The 18779-nt window shown below is 35.7% G+C and overlaps 1 pseudogene; it reads right to left on the bottom strand.

The window, feature by feature from the left end:
* Positions 1-673: 673 nt before the first annotated feature.
* On the bottom strand, positions 674-16913 carry LOC101698689 (aldo-keto reductase family 1 member C23-like protein; annotated as a pseudogene).
* Positions 16914-18779: the final 1866 nt, after the last annotated feature.

Raw genomic sequence — 18779 nt, 5'->3', positions numbered from 1 at the left:
CTACCACTTTGAAATTTATTTTTCTTATTAGGTGTTTATTTTTCTACTTTAGACTGCTATTATCAGAACTTTTATGTAGCTAACTAACCAGTAATGAGCAGTTTCTTCAAGTTTCCAGAGGAAAAATTGAAGATTCCTGGTCTAGAATTTTGCTGACATCATTGTATATCCTAAGTTTTCAAGAGGCCCTTCTTAGAACACATCATAATTGAAATAAGTATTTCAAAACACCATGTAGTTAATCTTATTTTCACATTTTTTGGTTTTCAAATAATATTAGTCATGATTTTCAGCTCTGACATTGGATAAAACTGTGAAAAGTTCTTTTTTGTCTTCAGGATATAATTATCAATAGAACATGTGACAGTATTTCCCAATCAAAAGGGTGCTCAACTCCCTCCTCAAAGACCCCTACATCTGACTCTAATACTCCTTCCAGGCTGGTTTCTCCCTAACCACCCTACAAACTCTCCAACCAGGAGACCTCACTCCCAGTTGCTAGGAGTTAAATTGCAAAAGGGGACACCTTGAACTCCTGGCGGTCCTTTTTAGATGGCCTTGCTTTCCAGAGTGAGGACAATGAACTAGATGCAGTGTGTTTTCTCATACTCCATGAGCTAGAGGAATGCTGACTGACAAATACCTGTTACTACCTGGAGATCATCTATGAAACAGCTGCAGTCATCTCCCAATCTGCATCCCTAGTCCTCCAGCCAAATTAATTGTTGGACATGTTAAGTCAGATGGAAAAAGCACGCAAGGACAAAACACTGCAAGGTGAGAATCTTTAGGGAAAGCAACTTTGTATAGCATGCAAAGACTGATGTTAATCTAGGACCTACTCTTCCGGATGGGTGGACTTGGCTCGAGTTGAGCATGGTGTCTGGGCAGCACGGTGGGGCAGAGGTGATGCGTCCAAGCAGCAGCAACTGCGACCCCTCCAGCGCCACTCAGGGAGCTCCTGGTAGAAGCCATCACAAAGGCCTCCCTGGTAATATTCATCAGAGAATGGATAGTTAGGGTGGTCAACAGCACAACACTGAGGACACAATTGCAAAATTGCCTCAATGGTTCCATTTTTTGTAGTAAGGAATTGATATCTATGGATCTGCCATTAGGGTGAAAGTTAATCATTTTATTTCCTGACTGGTTGTCTAAACTTGCTGTCATGAACATGCCTTTATAGGATATATATCATAAAAATCATAACAAAGTTATTCAAATTATATTCTGTTGCCTAGAACTGAACACACAGAACAGACAAGAATCGCAAAAAGCAAATGAATCCTGTCTTACTTCAAATTCTCAAAGAAAGTAGAATTATTATGTCATGTTTGGTACAAGATCAAGTACAAATATTGATTATCACAATAAATAGTTTTAAAATGTAGAGCTTACTGCCAGCAATTTCACTTCCATTTAACTAATTCAATATTTATTTAATCACAACCCATCATGAACATCATAGTATGTTTGATTAGTATAAGGAAAGAATGTCATTAATGAGATAGATTTTCATGCCCAAGAAACTTAAAATGCATACTATTTTTAGATCTCTATATTTCATAACAACAGCAAACGTAAGATTATAGAAGTTATTACCCATTAATATGCTTAACAAGCATAAAGAATTACTGATTGCTTATCAGTTTCTCTTTAATTAATGTTTCCATGTTAGCCTTCTTTTTCTCTATACCAATACAAATTTTAGCATAACAGAATATTTACCAATTGTTAAGTTTGTTAAATGGTAGACTGTGTAATCTCTTTTCAAACACTATCATATTTCTATTATATGAATTTAAATTCTCCTGATTTTGAATTAATCTTTTAAAAATTCTTTATCATCTGCATAGAGGTGTTCTTATTGTAGGAAGTTGAAAGCAAATGTTCTATTGACATAATGCAAGCGTATCAAATGGCAAATACATCTTTGGGTTCTGAACAAACACAGACTGAAAAGGATGGGAGAATTGAAGCCAAAAGAAAATCAGTAACATATGTACCAAAATTACTTACATGTGAGCAGGAAGATATTGAAAGTTTCTGTTCAGGTCATCTAGTACTTTCATGTCCTCTGAGGTTAACTGAAATACAAAAACCTTGCACAGAAGTAGAACGTTTTTAGTATATTTACACTTCATACTTACCAATCTCGAAAATTCAAGTGAATAAGATTGAATGGCACAGAGGTGATAGTTAAAATATCTGAGAAATTTCTAAAAGTTATTAAAGACAACAATAAAAATCAGATAAAATTTGATAGTAATTCCTTTAAAGATATATCAAAACTGTACAACACTATAGACAAGAAGAGATCTTGAAAGATATCGGAGCACAAATAAAGCTCATATGATTAAAATATTATAGTGTCATGTAATCAGAGTTTCCAGAAAAATGTACAAGCAAAGTTTTGAAATATCTAAGAAAATTAAATCATTTTCAGGGATACAGACAGATCTCTTTAACTCATCAACAAGGAGTTAAAATGTAAACGATGCTTTTCCAACATTATGTAAGTCAGGAATTGTTCCAATATTAGTTGTGTCATATTTAAAGGAGTTGGCTTAAAGAGGATCATGTTACACAAACTTGGCACATTTTAAACATCAAAACAATTTTCACTATACATTGAAACAAATGGATTTTTAAGTCCTTCAAATTTCCCTAAATGAGTGAGAGGAAGAGGTACAGATGAGTAATTTGACAAATTAGTTACCAGGCATAGATTCCATTATTCTTTGAACTTCTCTATAAATAACAAAAAGGATGATCTCAGTAAAATTAATTTGATAGAATCTCATTTGTTAATTCTTGCTCTTATTTCTTGTACTATTTGAGCCCTATTCAGGAGATCTTTCCCATAACTGCAACTTAAATTCTTTTCCCCGTATGTTTTTCTAGCATTTTTAAACTTCCAGGATTTATACTAAGACCTTTGTCTATTTTGAATTGATTTTTGAACAAGGTGAGAAAGAGGGGTATATTTTCAACTTCTACATAATGGTATCTATTTGTCCCGGTACCATTTGTTAAAGAAGCTGTTCCCCCACTCCCATTTTAAGTTCTTGGTCTCTTTGTCAAGAAGTTTAAATATTACATGGGTTCACTCATATGAGAAACCCAAAATATAGAGAAAGAGCAAAATAAAAACAGATAATAGGAATTAGGAAGATCTTTTTTAACTAGGAAAGAGAATAAGAAATGCAGGAAGTGGGAAGGAAGGGAGGGAAATGGGAAGAAAAAAGACGTGAAAAAACATAGAGATAGAGCTTTTGCAAATGTGGAGTAGACCAAGAGAGAGAAGCAGGGAGGGAGAGGAGAGGCAGAAGATGTAGGCAATAATTTAGGTGTGTTATGTACAGGCACCAACTCAGGACAATAAATGTAATCAGTATGTGCTATAAATGTGTACTAATAAAAAGCACATGTATAAAAATACCACCTTAAAGCTCAATGTTTTGTAAAATGAATAGGCACTAAAAAAATACATTTTAGGAATTTTTTTTCCAAAAGGAATCAAATGGCTGAAATTTACATGTGATGTATATAAATGCACCAAATGAGAAAACTTCTGTACAAAAAAGGAATGAATTAGCAAGCCAAAGACACAGCCTACAGAATAGGAGAAAGTCTTCACTATCTATTGTTTTGACAGAGGAGTAATATCTAGACTATATAAAGAGCTTAAAAAAGCTTGACATCAAAAAAATGACACAGTGGGGCTGGGGATTTAGCTCAGTGGCATCATTCCTGGCTTGCAAGTGCAAGGTCCTAAGTTTGATTCCCGATACCAAAAAAACAAAAAAGACACAATGAATAAGTGAGCAAATGGAGTTTATCAACCCTTATCAAAGGAATCAGTATATGTCACCAATATGTATATGAAAAATGTTCAATATCTTTTGGCCATCATAAATGCAAATCAAAACTACATTCTATCTTATTGTTATTCTGGGCTATCATCAAGAATACAAATAATAATAAATATTGGTAAAGATTTGTGAGGGGGAGTGAGAAACTCTTTTACCTTTGTGGTGTGAATGTAAATTAGCACAAATATTATGGAAATTAGTAGCAAATTTACTTAAAAAACTAAACAGATCTACCATTTGATCCATCATATTCCCCAAAAATGTCAGTATACTATAGATACTTGTGTATCATATTTATTGCAGCACAATTTATAACAGGTAAGCTATCTTTTTCAATCAAAAGATGAGAGGCCAAAAAATGTGATATTCATGCACAATTGAATGTTACTCAGCCATAAAGCAGAACAAAATTATTTGGAGGAAAATAAATGGAACTGGATACCACGATGGTAAGTGAAATAAGCCAGATACAAAAACTGAAATATCACAGGTTTTCTCTCATATGAAGAACTGAAATAAAAAGTTTTAAAAGTCAGAGATGAGGAGAGCGTAGAAGAGAAATTATTGAATAGAGAAAGGGATTGCTAGAGAGGGAGAGAAAAGGAAGTAGATCTGGAAGGGGGAAATGATCAAAGTATATTATACACATGTATAAATATGCCAAAATGAACTCACCATTATGTATCATTAATGTGTACTAAAAGAAAAACCATTGTATTGTTAAATGAGAATGGATAAAACTGTGTTCTACTCTTTAAAAATTATACAAATTATCAGTTTTTTACGAGTCAAACTAACAGAATATATATATATAATATGAATTAATATGAAAGAAAGGAAAGAAAATGTATGAGAAAAGAATGAAAAAAATGGAAACAAAGCTTTTGTGACTAGGGAGGGTTGGAAGGCTGGATGTGAGGGCACAGGAATGGGAAAAAACAAGAACTGAGATACATCATGTAGAGGTACAAATTCCCAATGGTGGATGTCATCATAATGTATACCTAAAATGTACCAGTAAGGTTAATTTAAAAAACCATGGATTTGAATTCTTAATAATTTAAAATGTCAGTTCTATCCAAACTGGTTGCTAGTTTCTGTGCCACATCAACCAAATACCTAAAGACATAATCTGAATGGAGGTCGATAAATGATTGTAAAATTTATGTAATTTATGATCACCCAATAACAGCCAAGACATTTTTAAGTGACTTAAGAGTAAGAAAGATGTCTCATTCTGCACAGCAAGGCTGATTTTTCCAACATAATTGAAGTAGTTTCAAGAATAGATAGTACAGTTGTTGACAGGACAGAGGCCAGGAATATTGTTACTGTTTCTGGAAATGTTTGAGAGCCTTTAAAAAGTTCTGTATGTGGATTTTGATATTTTTTTCAGATAGTATTAAAATACTGCACTTGAATTGGCTATTAGTGCAAAGAAAGACTGTGTAAGAGGTTGTAAGAAGTTTTTGTAGTATTTTTGTGTTTGCAAGATGGGAAACCCATGACGCTCTTCAATCACAAAGTAGACATGAAGGCTACAATAAGAAGAAGCTTTTTTTTTTATCATGAAACTACACCATAAATAGAGTGAAAGTATGATTAAACTTATGAGAAGATATTTCAACAAAACATTTCATGTACAAGAAGTATTATTGAGAATACATAAATGTGGTAGATTGATTATAAAGTGGTCTCCAATACTTCTCATCTACCAGTTCCTGCAGTTTTTGTGATGTCAGTTTGCACCTTTTCTCACCAATAGACAGTGACTCTGTCCCCATTTCTTGAGTCTTGCTTGGTCTCTGACCTTCACAGGCCAATAACATGGGACAGAAGCAATGCTGTGCCAAATCTGAACCAAGGCCTTAAAAGGCATAGCCATTGCTAGGTCTGTGTGAAGAAGGGAGGCCAGCCTCATTGGCTGGTGGATAGGAGAGCTAAAGCCCTCCAGACAACAGCCAACCAGTTCTTGAGAGCAGTGGGGATGCATTGTCCTGGGAATGCATGAGAGAGTCGGCTGTGAGCATAAGAGAGAGACTGCTTAGACAGAACATCTTCACTGAGCTCAGGATGAGTTAACAGAAAGGGTAAAATTGACTCATAAGCAAAATACTTTTTATGTTATATCTCAATATTGGGAGTGATTTGTTTTGCAGTTGTCAAAGGTAGTGAAGTTAATAAAACTCCTACTGGAACGTGAAGAGATAACCCATTACTAAGTGGGCAGAACATGAACTGGCATTCGATGAATGAAAAAAGTCAAAATGAATAAATATACAAATATTGAAATATATGAGTATTCACAGAAATCCAAAGTACAACTACCATATAATTTGTAGAATAAAAATTACCTCACCCAAATCCGTCATTTCAGAAAGTAAAGTAATAAAAATTGTTCCTTGCACAGAGATATACAACACAGGGCTGACTTAATGAAGAAAACCAAACTCTGTGCTCTCTACAATCCTCATTCTCACTGGTTCTACTCGCTCTCTCTTGTGGTAAAAAGAAGAAAACAATTCCAAACACATCTAAACCTCACATGCATAGGAAATGCTAGAAATACTGGCTCAGCCCAAAAATGTCCTGGGGGCTTTCAGGAAGCACACATGTGAAAGATACAGTGCAGAAGCCCTGATGCCTACCACTCCGTCATCGCCTGTATGTTCTCTTTTATCTCCTTCTCTGTTAAACTCCAGGCCAAGGCCACAACCCCACGCTGCAGCAGGTAGCGAAGGGCAACCAGAGATGGAGATTGCTTGTATTTCTTTGCCATGGAACAAAACCGGATCATCCCAGAGATATGGAGCCCTTGGGTCCACCCTGGAAGGAAAGACAGAAATGGTCAAGTCCTGAGGCAAAATATTTGGTTTAACAAGAGGCTTCCAGTGTAGGCCAGGAATCCTCCAGTGCAGTCCCTGGACCAGCAGCACCAGTATTTTATGGAATCTTCTCAGAAACAGAAACTGTCCCCTCTCCCTGAGACAGCTGAGTGTCAACTAAGAAATTGAGGATTAACAATATTTTAAAACCAATTTTTTAAGGGAACTTTCTTTGTCCTTCTTACCACCTTTTATATTGTTGGGTTCCCGGTGCACCTTAGGCAACCAGCGCAGTGTGTTCAGACTCGCAGAAATCCAGCAGTCTGCTCTGGCTGACATAAGGATGGCATTCCACCTGCAGAAGGGCAAGACAGAAAGGGATCACATCATAGGAAATCCCAATGTCAACAAGATGGATAAAAGTTAAACGCAAAGTAAGTTGAATTTAAAAAGTGACATTACATTGAGTTGAAACGATCAATAGAAAGTAATGGTTTTTTTCCCTGAAAAGTAAATTTAATCACTTTTTTTCACTAGCATGGATCAAAACAAAACAAAACAAAACAACTTCCCTTTAGGTGACCTAGCTCTGTGGACCACACTTTGGATGCTATGTTTTCATTTCTTTGTTTGTTTGTTACTGAGGATGGAATCAAAAATATTGTGCATGCTATATAAACACTCTACCACTTAGCTATACCCTCATCCAATCTTATATTTCATTTGAAAACAGGGTCTCACTAATTGCCTAAGCTGATCTCAAACTTGTGCTCCCCTGCCTCAGCTTCTTGAGTAGCTGGGAATACAGGTATCTACTACCATACACATCTAATATTATTTTCATCTACAAAGAGAAACAACAAATTCTAGGTCTGGGACAAAAAAGAGGTCCCCCCCTTTTTTTGAAATTGGACATCATACTGAGCCAGAAGTTAAGAAACTGGAAAGACTCAAGAAATAAATCTGAACAACCAAAAGCCACTTTATTAGGCATTTTACTGGTAACATTTAGGTACATTTGCACATAAAATGTAATAACGAGTAAAATCAACTATGAAACTTAGAATAAATGTGCACAAGTCCACGGGAGTAGACCTACAATATAAGAGAATGAAAACCTTTTTCTCTACTAAAGGAGACTGTTACTTGAACTCCTTTCTCAGAACTTTGATAATTAAAAGGAAGTTATTAAGATTTATCCTGTCTTAAAGGAATAATAGTAGGTGATGAATAAATTGCTTTTTATATAAAATACCTGGTAAGAAAAGTAAACAGTTACAATGAAAATAAATATTCACAAATGCCAATAAAACATTTAATTCTCACACAGATCATTGATGGATACTCAACAGTTAAATGAAACTTGGTCTTGAAAGGAAAACTCCCCTGTTGACAATCACCCAACAGGGTACTAGGGAAAACATATTTACAAAGAGATGAGCTCTAACCAGGACGTTTAACTCAGTGTTCAAAACTAACCTCATCAGTAGTGAGGCAACCTGTAATTACATACTTCCTCATAGGATACAAATGTGGGACACAGCTTCCTAAGGTCATTTGATAGCCAAAAACTTGTGAAACTTAACATGATACCGAAGTCATGTCTAACTATGAAGTGACAGAGGATGGTAATGCAGAGTTAAGTTTATTGACATCACAAGACAATCATCTGATAAATCCAGATTATTTGAAAAATCCTGGGTTCATATCAAGAGCAAAATCAATTGAGGAAACATTCTGAGTGAATAGAGCTTAAGCAGCGTGACACAAAGTAATGTGTCAAATAGTTGGAAAAACATAGTAATTATGAAAGATGTTTTATACAATCAGAGTGAAATCTGAATATATACTGCATTCAGATGAGGTTGGGAATTATTGTTAACTTCTTTGGATGTAGTAATGGATATGTTGACTATGTGAGATTATATTTTCATTTTTTGGAGATGTCTTTTGAAGTCTCTAAAAGTGAATATTCATGTCTACAATTTACTTTGAAGAGATGCAGCAAAAATTCTGCCTAAATATGACTCTAGCCATGTGCAAAGAGTCAACAGTTTTGTATGTGTGTTGGAAAACATAGAAGCTCTGTATCATGGTCTCAATTGTGCTACACATTTTTAAATTTCCATGATAAAACTATTTTGATAAAGCCCATATTAGAATTACATTTTGTTGAGCACTCAGAAGGAAGCTCCCTGTCTCCATCCCAGGCTCCTAGGGCAGTGAAGCTCAGCCAGTCCCAGCACTCAGAAGGAAGCTCCCCCACTCCATCCCAAGCTCCTAGGCAGAGAAGGTGAGCCACGTGGGCACCAGAAGCATCCCCGCCCCCGTGGAAATGAGAAGACACATAAACAAGCCTCAAAAACAGACTTTTGGATCACCTACAGCAACCCCAAAGGGAAACGAGATGGAACACTCTGATACTCAACCACCTGGACTCTCTGAACTGGCAACAAAAGAGGATCTGGGAAAAATGAAATCAGAAATAATTTCTCAGATAACAGCAAAGATTGTGCTCATGGTGCAAGACATGATTAATAAATCTAGAGAGGACACAGATAAAAAAAATAGAAGATCCAAGGAATATGATGGAATCCCAACATAGGAAACAAATGGAATCCATAAAACAGATACAAACAGATTTCCAAGAGATTAAAAACTCCATTGAAAGTCTGCACAGCAGAATGAACCAATGTGAGGATAGAATTTCAGATATAGAAGATAAGATTGCAATTAGTGATGAGGAAAAGAAAAATTGCTTTAAAATTGTAAGGGAACATGAGAAATCAATCCAGCAGCTGCTAGATGATGCAAAGAAGAATAACATAAGACTGATTGGAGTCAATGAAGAAAGAGGAGAGAGTGCAGATGACATAAAAAAATCTCTTCACAGAAGTGATGGCAGAAAACTTCCCAAGGAGGGGAAAAGAACTTGACATACAGATAAGTGAGGCATATAGGACTCCAGCTAGCCTTAATCAAAAAAAATCTACATATGGGCATATAATAGTTAGGATTCCAGAAATCCAACAGAAGAACAAAATCCTACAAGCAGTGAGAGAAAAGAAACAAATCACATACAAAGGAAAGCCCATCAGAATCACAGCAAACTTCTCAATGCAAACCCTCAAGGCAAGAAGAGCTTGGAGGGATGTCTTTCAAGCCCTAAAGGAGAACAGCCTCCAACCCAGATTGATGTACCCTGCAAAATTATCTTTCAACATTGATGGAGAAATAAAATACTTTCATGATAAAGAGCACCTCAGGAATTTCATGAATACCAAACTGGCACTCCAAAAAATTTTAGACAATATCCTAGGAAAAGACAATGAGGATCACAACCATAGGAAATCCAGCAGAATGAATCCATTGGGCGTGGCAAATTAAACATAAAGGGGGAGAATCCAACACAAAGAAAAGTCATAACAAGGCTTTTAAAACTTTTAACTTTATCTTCCTAATGAGTGTATAATTCAATCTTATTATTGTACTGATTAGTATTTTTCTGACTCTAGAGTTGCACACCATTCCTTATGCTATACTGGCTATTTATCATCTTCTTATGTCTACATTTTAATTGGGTTGTCTATTAATGAGCTGTAAGAATTCTTTATATATTCTGCTCATAGGTTATATGCATTGTAAATATGGTCTGTTTAAGGACTACTTTTCATTTTAATGATGTCATTTAAAGTTCTAAATTTTGATGGAATCTCATTTATCAGTTTTTTTCTTTTATACATCATGTCTTTTGTATCCTAGGTAGTTCTTGCCTACCCTGAATTCATAAATATTTTCCCTTATAATTTCTTCTTAAAGTTTTATACTTTTAGGATTTCTGACTTAGGTTCATAGATCCCTTCAAGTTATTTTCATGTATGGAAAAAAAGAGTTGAGGTTAATTTTTTATATACGGATACCAGGTGTTCTAGTGCCGTTTGCTGAAGACACTATCTCTTCCCTGGCTCTTGAATAGAGTTTATATTCTATAAAATGCTAATGTTAAATAATCTTTCAAAACTCAGTGGACTGTATATGTGTGGTTCTATTTCTAGATTCTCTGTTTTATTCAAATGATCTATATATCTTTCCTTACACCAATATTGCCTTGATTACTGTAGCTTTAGAAGAAGTCTTAAAATTAGGTGCTAAATGTCTTCCAACACAGTTTTTGTTTTTGGCTTTTCTGGGCCCTTTGTATTCCTACATAACTTTTAAATTTCAATATCCAGTTCTTCATTTATAGCAAGTATACACAGACCTGAATTTTTATATATACTTTGTGTTTTCTAATCCTGCTAAATTCAAGTACAAGTTCTAGGGGTTCCTAGAGATTTCTTAGTATTTTCTCTGTTGATGATCATTTCATCGACATATAAAGATTTTGCTTCTGCTGTGCCAATCCTATCCTAGTTATGTCATTTTATTGCCAGACTATTTTGGTGGGGACTAGGTTTCAAAGTTTAATGGACAGATAAAGAGTAAGCATATCTGCCCTTGTTCCCCACCTTAAGGAGAAAGCATTGTATCTTCTCCATTCACATAAGGTGTTCTCGCTGGAAGTAAGGAGTACATGTCTTTAATTTGTTGAGAAGTTTCTGTTCTACTTCTAGACTCCTGATAGCTTTTACCATGAACAGCTGTAGAATTTGGTCCAACACTTTTTCTCCAACTGGTGACAGGATCATATGGTTTTTTCCTTTCCTCTGTTGAAATGATGACTTTTGGGGGTGGATCTTCCAATGCTGAACCAACACTGCCATCCCTATAACAAAACCACTTTCTACATACTGCCACATCTGAGTTTGTTTTGTTAAACAAAATAGTTTGTTTTGTTAAACAAATTTCTATCTATGTTCATACTTTTTTCTTCTATTATCTTTATCCAGTTTTAGGATTAGCACAATGTTGACTTCCTAAAATGAGGGGAGAAGTGTTCCTTCTTTTTTCTGCTTTAATTGTTTGATATAATTTATCAGTTAAAATGTTTATGAGCCTGCTGTTGTCATATAGGTAGGTTTTCAAGCTAGAAATATACTTTCTTTAATAGGTGCTATTCAAATTTTATATTTCCTCCAGAGTTAGTTTCATTAATTTGTCTTCTAAGTTACTTCTTAGAAGTTGTCAAATTTATTTCAAAAAAGATTTTTGTAATATGCTTTCTATATCCTTTTAAATTCTGTAAAATCTGTGTTAATGTCTCCTAGATCTTAATATTCTAATTTAAAAAATGTATAACTGATATTGTATAATAGGAAGAAAAGGTCTAAAAGAGCAGGGGAATTGGGAGGGGGAGGGGAAGGGAAAAAAGGGAAAGGAAAAAATATGAGAGGAAAAAAATGGAAACAAGGTCTTTGCAAATAGGGAAGGGTGGAGGGGGTGAAGAGAGGGCAAGGGAAGGGGAAAAAAATAAGAACCAAGAGACTCATGTAATGGTACATGATCCCAATGATGAATGTAACTATTTTATACCTAAAATGTACCAATAAAGTTAATGGAAAAAAAAGAATTACATTATGTTTTAACACTTACATTTGAAGGTCAAAGTGTTGTATCATTCTATTCAAAAGTCATGTGTATTATAAGCTGTATTTTCCAATCAAAAACTCATACTTCATACCTGGAAGTTGTTAAAAATTCAGAAATAGCACAGAACCAGACAAGGAAGATATACGTTTAAATAGTTTATTTTTGTGGTAGAAATGAGAGGAAACACTAAGGCATGGTCAGCCTTACAGTTCACCTTATGTTTTGTGCTAACTTCCTGATTGTGTATTTCATATAGCATTAGGATCATTACAAACAGCTAACTTGATCTGTGTCACTCTAATGACTCATTTTCTAGGTTATTTTTTTGCTGCTATGCTTCTGGTCCCAAATCCTGAATCCAGTGATATCAGGACAAAGTGCACAAGCATCCAAACCCCACACAGACCCTTAGGACAGATATGGTCTCATTATCACTGTCTCTTTATTACTTATATAGTTTTCATGGATACCCTTCTTATACACAGTGCCCTTCACTGTACCTTCATTCATCCAAACTCCAGTCATCTTTTAGATCACAGCAATAAAATCTGTTTAGCCACTTGAATCTCTTTAATAACGGCTACCCTTTCTTGATAACTTTTGTTTCTCCACATTTCTATATAAATGTACATTGATATCACCCCACCATTTTTACCAAGAGATTTTGCAGTAGGGATACAACTGAAGATATTCCATCCCTTTAGAGACTAAAGAACTCTCTTAGAATTGTTGGTTCCACAAAGGTAGATGAATTTAGAGAAGGAAAAATGGACAATTGGCAGTAGTACTGAAAGAAGGAAATGAATAAGAGGTGGGGAGTAGCCTCAGACTGCTCATCTGGTTGCAAACAGGCTTATGCTTGAAGCCTGATTTGTTGGAAATCATTTCTAGCTGTCTATGGTTAAAGCTGGACACCCAGGTGGACTTGGCCAATCCATCATCCTTATACTTCCTGATGACCTGCAAAGTAAGGGATTGTGAAGGGTCATCTGCTCAATTGTTTATGACAGTATAAATGGGAGGAAAGTGTTTAAAGAAACATTGTCAAGAAATATCAGTGAAGCTAACTACATTAAATTGTCATTAAGAGAAAGACACTTGAAAAGTTAGTCACTGAAACTGCTTGAGATGAAAGCCTATGGAATTTCCAAAAATACAGACACCCAGGACCTTTAGAAGACTGTTTTTAATCTGTAATTGTAGATATGGCTTGGAAGCCATTTACATAATTTAGTAAATCCTTTGCATAAACTAGTTTGAGTAGTATCAATTAAGTTTATATACATTTATAACAGAAGCTTAATTCAACCATCCTTGAAAATGATTGTCATGATAACAGATGCAGTTAAATAGTTTGGATGATGCAAATTTCCTGCCTTCAGTGACACTGAATAATGAATAAGATAGAAGTCAGTATGGTCCAAATGAAGATTTCTCAGTGTTTCTTGCAAGCTGTGTTTGACCAGCTCTGCTCAATGAAAAGTACACCAAAGCTGAGGAGGTTAAAAAACATGTTGTTCTGCATTAATAAATTATTTAAATTTGGACATTTATTTTCCCTAATATTTAGACATTATTGTACTGGACAGAAACTGATGACCAAAAAAGAAAATACTCCTTTTAGTTTGGGGTTTTAATTGACCTAGTCAATCCACATCAATTCTATTATATGTTTGGTTATTATTAATCAATCTATTGAACAATGGAAGAAAATTATTGGAGACATAAAACTATCAGGTAATAATGATTCTTAATCTCTGAATTGCTTCATAGAGTTTGCAAAGCTATTATTAGTGTAATTATCTTATAGATTCAATTCAATGGAGGATTATCATTCCTTTATTTACCTAATTAAAAGGAAACACATCTTGAACATTTTAAAAATTAACTTTATTTGGTACATTTTAAGTATACATTAAATGGATGCACATTGAGGGGATACTCTTAAGTGAAATAAATGGGAAACACATATGTAAATACTAAATTGTCTCTCTGATGTGAGAAACTGAAAGAGTAAAAGAGGACCAAAATGTGTAATAGATAATGTGAGCTAGGAAGAAAAGGTCTAAAGGGCAAGGGGAAGGTGGGGAAGAAAGAAGAGGAAAAAAAACTTTTGGAAATTGAACATTTTATTATGTACTGAAATTAAATCAAGACTCTTTAGCTCTATCTTGTTTAAAGTTCTCTTCTAAACAATTTTCTGATATTATAAAGGAAAAAATTGATATTTAGAATTATAAGAAGTTTTTGAAAGTACACAAGATAAAAGGAGAGACATAATCTGACCATAGTTCTGGCTGATTTCATAGCTCACAAGGCTTTGGCTTAAGGCTAAGAAAATTAATGGGAGTTAAAAGTGATAAATTTGTAGACAATAAATAAAAATTCACAATCTTTTTCTGCTTTTAATAATGTGTCTTATATGTGAGTTATGTGAATAAAAGTATTCATAAGAACTTTTTACTATTGATACATTAATATAACAATTTTCCATAAAATTCACATTTCATTAATTTGCACACCTACACATTATATAAGCAATACTTTAATGTGAGGAATATATCTTCTCTCTTCACAGTGCCATCTTCAATTTTGCTTCTGATAGCCAGTCCTACTTTTTCATTTTTATATGCATAAGCAGAATCAATGTGTCAGAACCCAGCATCTATACCTAATTTAGTAGCCTTCATTGTCTTGACCTTCGGATCCTAATTGAGTAGCCAAAAGTGGCATGTGGAGTTCATTGCTATGAGTGGTAGCTTGTAGGGAACAAAGTGCATAGTTCAATAGTGTACAAAGACTTATTTCAGTTATTTCAGTATTGTCCTAAAAGCAATGAATTGTGCAACAAGGATGAAATCTCTGAACTTTGAATTCGTACTTTTTTGTTGGCCTTCAGGAAATATCTAAAGAACAATTTTTTTTAACCTCAACACTTTATTTCCATACATAAAAATGACTTGAAGGTATCTATGAACATAAATATGAAAACCTAAAAGTATAAAACTAAGAAGAAATTATAAGGGAAAATGTTTATGAATTTAGGGTAGGCAAGAACTACCTAGGATACAAAAAAACATGATGTATTAAAGAAAAAAATTGATAAATGAGATTCTATCAAAATTTAGAACTTTAAATGACATCATTAAAATGAAAAGTAGTCCTTAAACAGACCATATTTACAATGCATATAACCTATGACCAGAATATATAAAGAACTCTCACAGCTCATTAATAGACAACCCAATTAAAAAGTACACACAAGAAGATGATAAATAGCCAGTATAGCACAAAGAAAGGTGTGCAACTCTACAGTCAGAAAAAAACTAATCAGTACAGTAACAAGATTGAATTATACACTCATTAGGGAGATGAGGTTAAATGTTAGAAAAGCTTTGTCGTGACTTTTTCTTTTTGTTGGATTCTCCCCCGTTGTGTTTAATTTGTCACACCCAGTGGATTCTTTCTTCTGGGCTTCCGGGGTTGTGACCCTCATTGTCTTTTCCTAGGATATTGTCTAAAATTTTTTGGAGTGCCAGTTTGGTATTCATGAAGTTCCTGAGGTGCTCTTTATCATGAAAGTATCTTATTTCTCCATCAATTCTGAAAGATAGTTTTGCAGGGTACATCAATCTGGGTTGGAGGCTGTTTTCCTTTAGGGCTTGAAAGACATCCCTCCAAGCTCTTCTTGCCTTGAGGGCTTGCATTGAGAAGTCTGTTGTGATTCTGATGGGCTTTCCTTTGTATGTGATTTGTTTCTTTTCTCTCACTGCTTGTAGAATTTTGTTCTTCTGTTGGATTTCTGGAATCCTAACTATTGTATGCCTATGTGTAGATTTTTTTTGATTAAGGCTAGCTGTAGTCCTATATGCCTCACTTATCTGTATGTCAAGTTCTTTTCCCCTCCTTGGGAAGTTTTCTGCCATCACTTCTGTGAAGAGATTTTTTTATGTCATCTGCACTCTCTCCTCTTTCTTCATTGACTCCAATCAGTCTTATGTTATTCTTCTTTGCATCATCTAGCAGCTGCTGGATTGATTTCTCATGTTCCCTTACAATTTTAAAGCAATTTTTCTTTTCCTCCTCACTAATTCCAATCTTGTCTTCTATATCTGAAATTCTATCCTCACATTGGTTCATTCTGCTGTGCAGACTTTCAATGGAGTTTTTAATCTCTTGGAAATCTGTTTGCATCTGTTTTATGGATTTCATTTGTTTCCTATGTTGGGATTTCATCATGTTCCTCAGATCCTCTTTTTTTAAATCTGTGTCCTCTCTAGATTTATCAATCATGTCTGGCACTCTGAGCACAATCTTTGCTGTTATCTGAGAAATTATTTCTGATTTCATTTTTCCCAGATCCTCTTGTGTTGCCAGTTCAAAGAGTCCAGGTCGTTCAGTATCAGATTATCCCATCTTGTTTCCTTTTGAGGTTGCTGTGGGTGATCCAGAAGTCTGTTTTTGAGGCTTGTTTATGTGTCTCCTCATTCCATGGGGGCAGGGGTGCTTCTGGTGCCCATGTGGCTCACCTTCTCTGCCCTAGGAGCTTGGAATGGTGCCAGGGGAGCTTCCTTCTGGGTGCTGGGATTGGCTCACCTTCTCTCACATCTTTCATCATTGTTTTAGCCTCCATCACCTTAGCCACGTCCTTGTTCCACTTCAGAAGGCAGTGGAAGCTCTGCATAGCATTCCCCACCTGTAAAGACTGAATCCTTTCCACTTCTTCGGTTCTCTAGCTGGAGACCAACAATGTCCTGCTCCTTAGTTTCTTTGTGAAAAGAGCTTCCTAAACCTTTTCCCCTCCTGCTCTGTGTTGTCAGCCAAGTGCAAAGCCTAAAGAAAAATTTTTAAGCTCACACTCCATCAGTAACCTTGAGTTAGTTCTGCATGAGAAGTGATGAACTTGAAAACACTTTGTCTGGATCTTTCTTAGACTTTAGCATCCTGACAACCAATTTTGTCCAGACAATCCTGGCTAATCATTGCTATCATGGGTCCAAGGAATGTATCAGGTTCATGATTTTCTGGAGGGACTTGCAGGACTCAGGATTTTAAAGTTTTCAGCCACAAAAAGAATTTTCAGTCAAAATTGAAAAGGAGGGCTTGCTCCACCAGGACAGGCTTTCTACCACCCACCAGGACAGGGTGAGGAAGAACACCCCTGGGCAGGCCCACCAGTTGCTGGCTTGGCTGTGCAGATACCTCCAACAATATTCTCCCCCACTCCCTGGCCTCTGGCCTTCTGGCTGTGCAGCTACTTGGTTACACACTGCAGAGGCACAGAGGGACAAAAGTCATTGTCCTGAGCTCCAGAAGAAAACAACAGAGAGAGTGCCTGTCTCAGACTCCCTGATGAAAACAAGCCCACTGGAAAAGTGAAGGGAATTTCTGCAATAAAGGCCCAGCAGACCACTGTGATTGGCAAGTTGGAGGGATCATCAGCTCCCATCAGAAACCAGACTTTCTTCAGGGGAAAAGCAGCTGAAACCTGCAGTAGAAACTTGCAGAGTGCAACCCTGCAGGAGGACAGGGAGCTCAACTTGGGACTTGCAACCAGAAATCTGCCTGAATCTCACGGGTCTGGGACTAGCTTACTGAGACTCATTGACTTATAACTGCACACTGCTGCCCATGTTGTCTACTGTGACAGCAGAGACACACCTTGAAGGAGGCCCTTTATTTTTTAAAGGTGATAGATTAAAAACTACCATAAATTGTCATTCTTTAAGAGGTATTCGATGGTATGGTGTTGCTGATTGCATGACTTGGGCTAAGTTGTCGTGATCGATCTAAACAGTTTTCCTTCCTGGTATACTGAAAATGAGATAGCCTCAGAGTCATTAGAGACTCAAAACCTAAAGACCAGCTATATCTGGTAGACACCTCTGAGAAGCAATCATTCCATAAGGGTTTTAAATACATCAACAAAGATACTTACAATAAACAACTTCATAATATCAACCCAGGAACTAAACCAAGGACAGTACCAAAAACAAAAATGAGAAGGCATTTAAGCAAGTCACAAACCCAGACTTCCACCCCACAAAAGGCAATTTCTTGGGGAAATGAGGTGCCAAAGTCTGATAATCAACCACCTGGACACCCTGAACTGATAGGACAGGAAGTAACAAAACAGATGAATGAGGCTCTAGAAAAACTCAAAGCAGAAATAATCTCCCAGATAATTACAGAGATGGTGAGCAGAGTGAAAGACATGATTAGAGGATCTAGAACAGAAACTGATAAAAAAAATAGATGAGCTCAGAAACATGCTGGAAGCCAGGAATGCCCAGCATAAGAAAGAAATGGAAACCATGATCATCCAACATAAGAAAGAAATGGAATCCATGAAACAGATTCAAACAGATATTCAGGAGATCAAAAACTCCATTGAAAGTATCCACAGCAGATTAAGGGAATCTGAAGATAGAATATCAGATATAGAAGACAGGATTGTGGTTAGAGACCATGAAAATAGAGATTTCTTAAAAAGAGTAAGGGACCATGAGAAATCAATTCAACAGCTGCTAGATGATGCAAAGAAGAATAA

The sequence above is a fragment of the Heterocephalus glaber genome, unplaced genomic scaffold, assembly GCF_053883595.1.
Source record: "Heterocephalus glaber isolate CG9 unplaced genomic scaffold, H.glaber_assembly_v1.0 deba00000768, whole genome shotgun sequence".
Taxonomy (NCBI): domain Eukaryota; kingdom Metazoa; phylum Chordata; class Mammalia; order Rodentia; family Bathyergidae; genus Heterocephalus; species Heterocephalus glaber.
The sequence above is the reverse complement of the archived record's forward strand: the minus strand, read 5'-3'. Positions and strand labels throughout refer to the sequence as shown.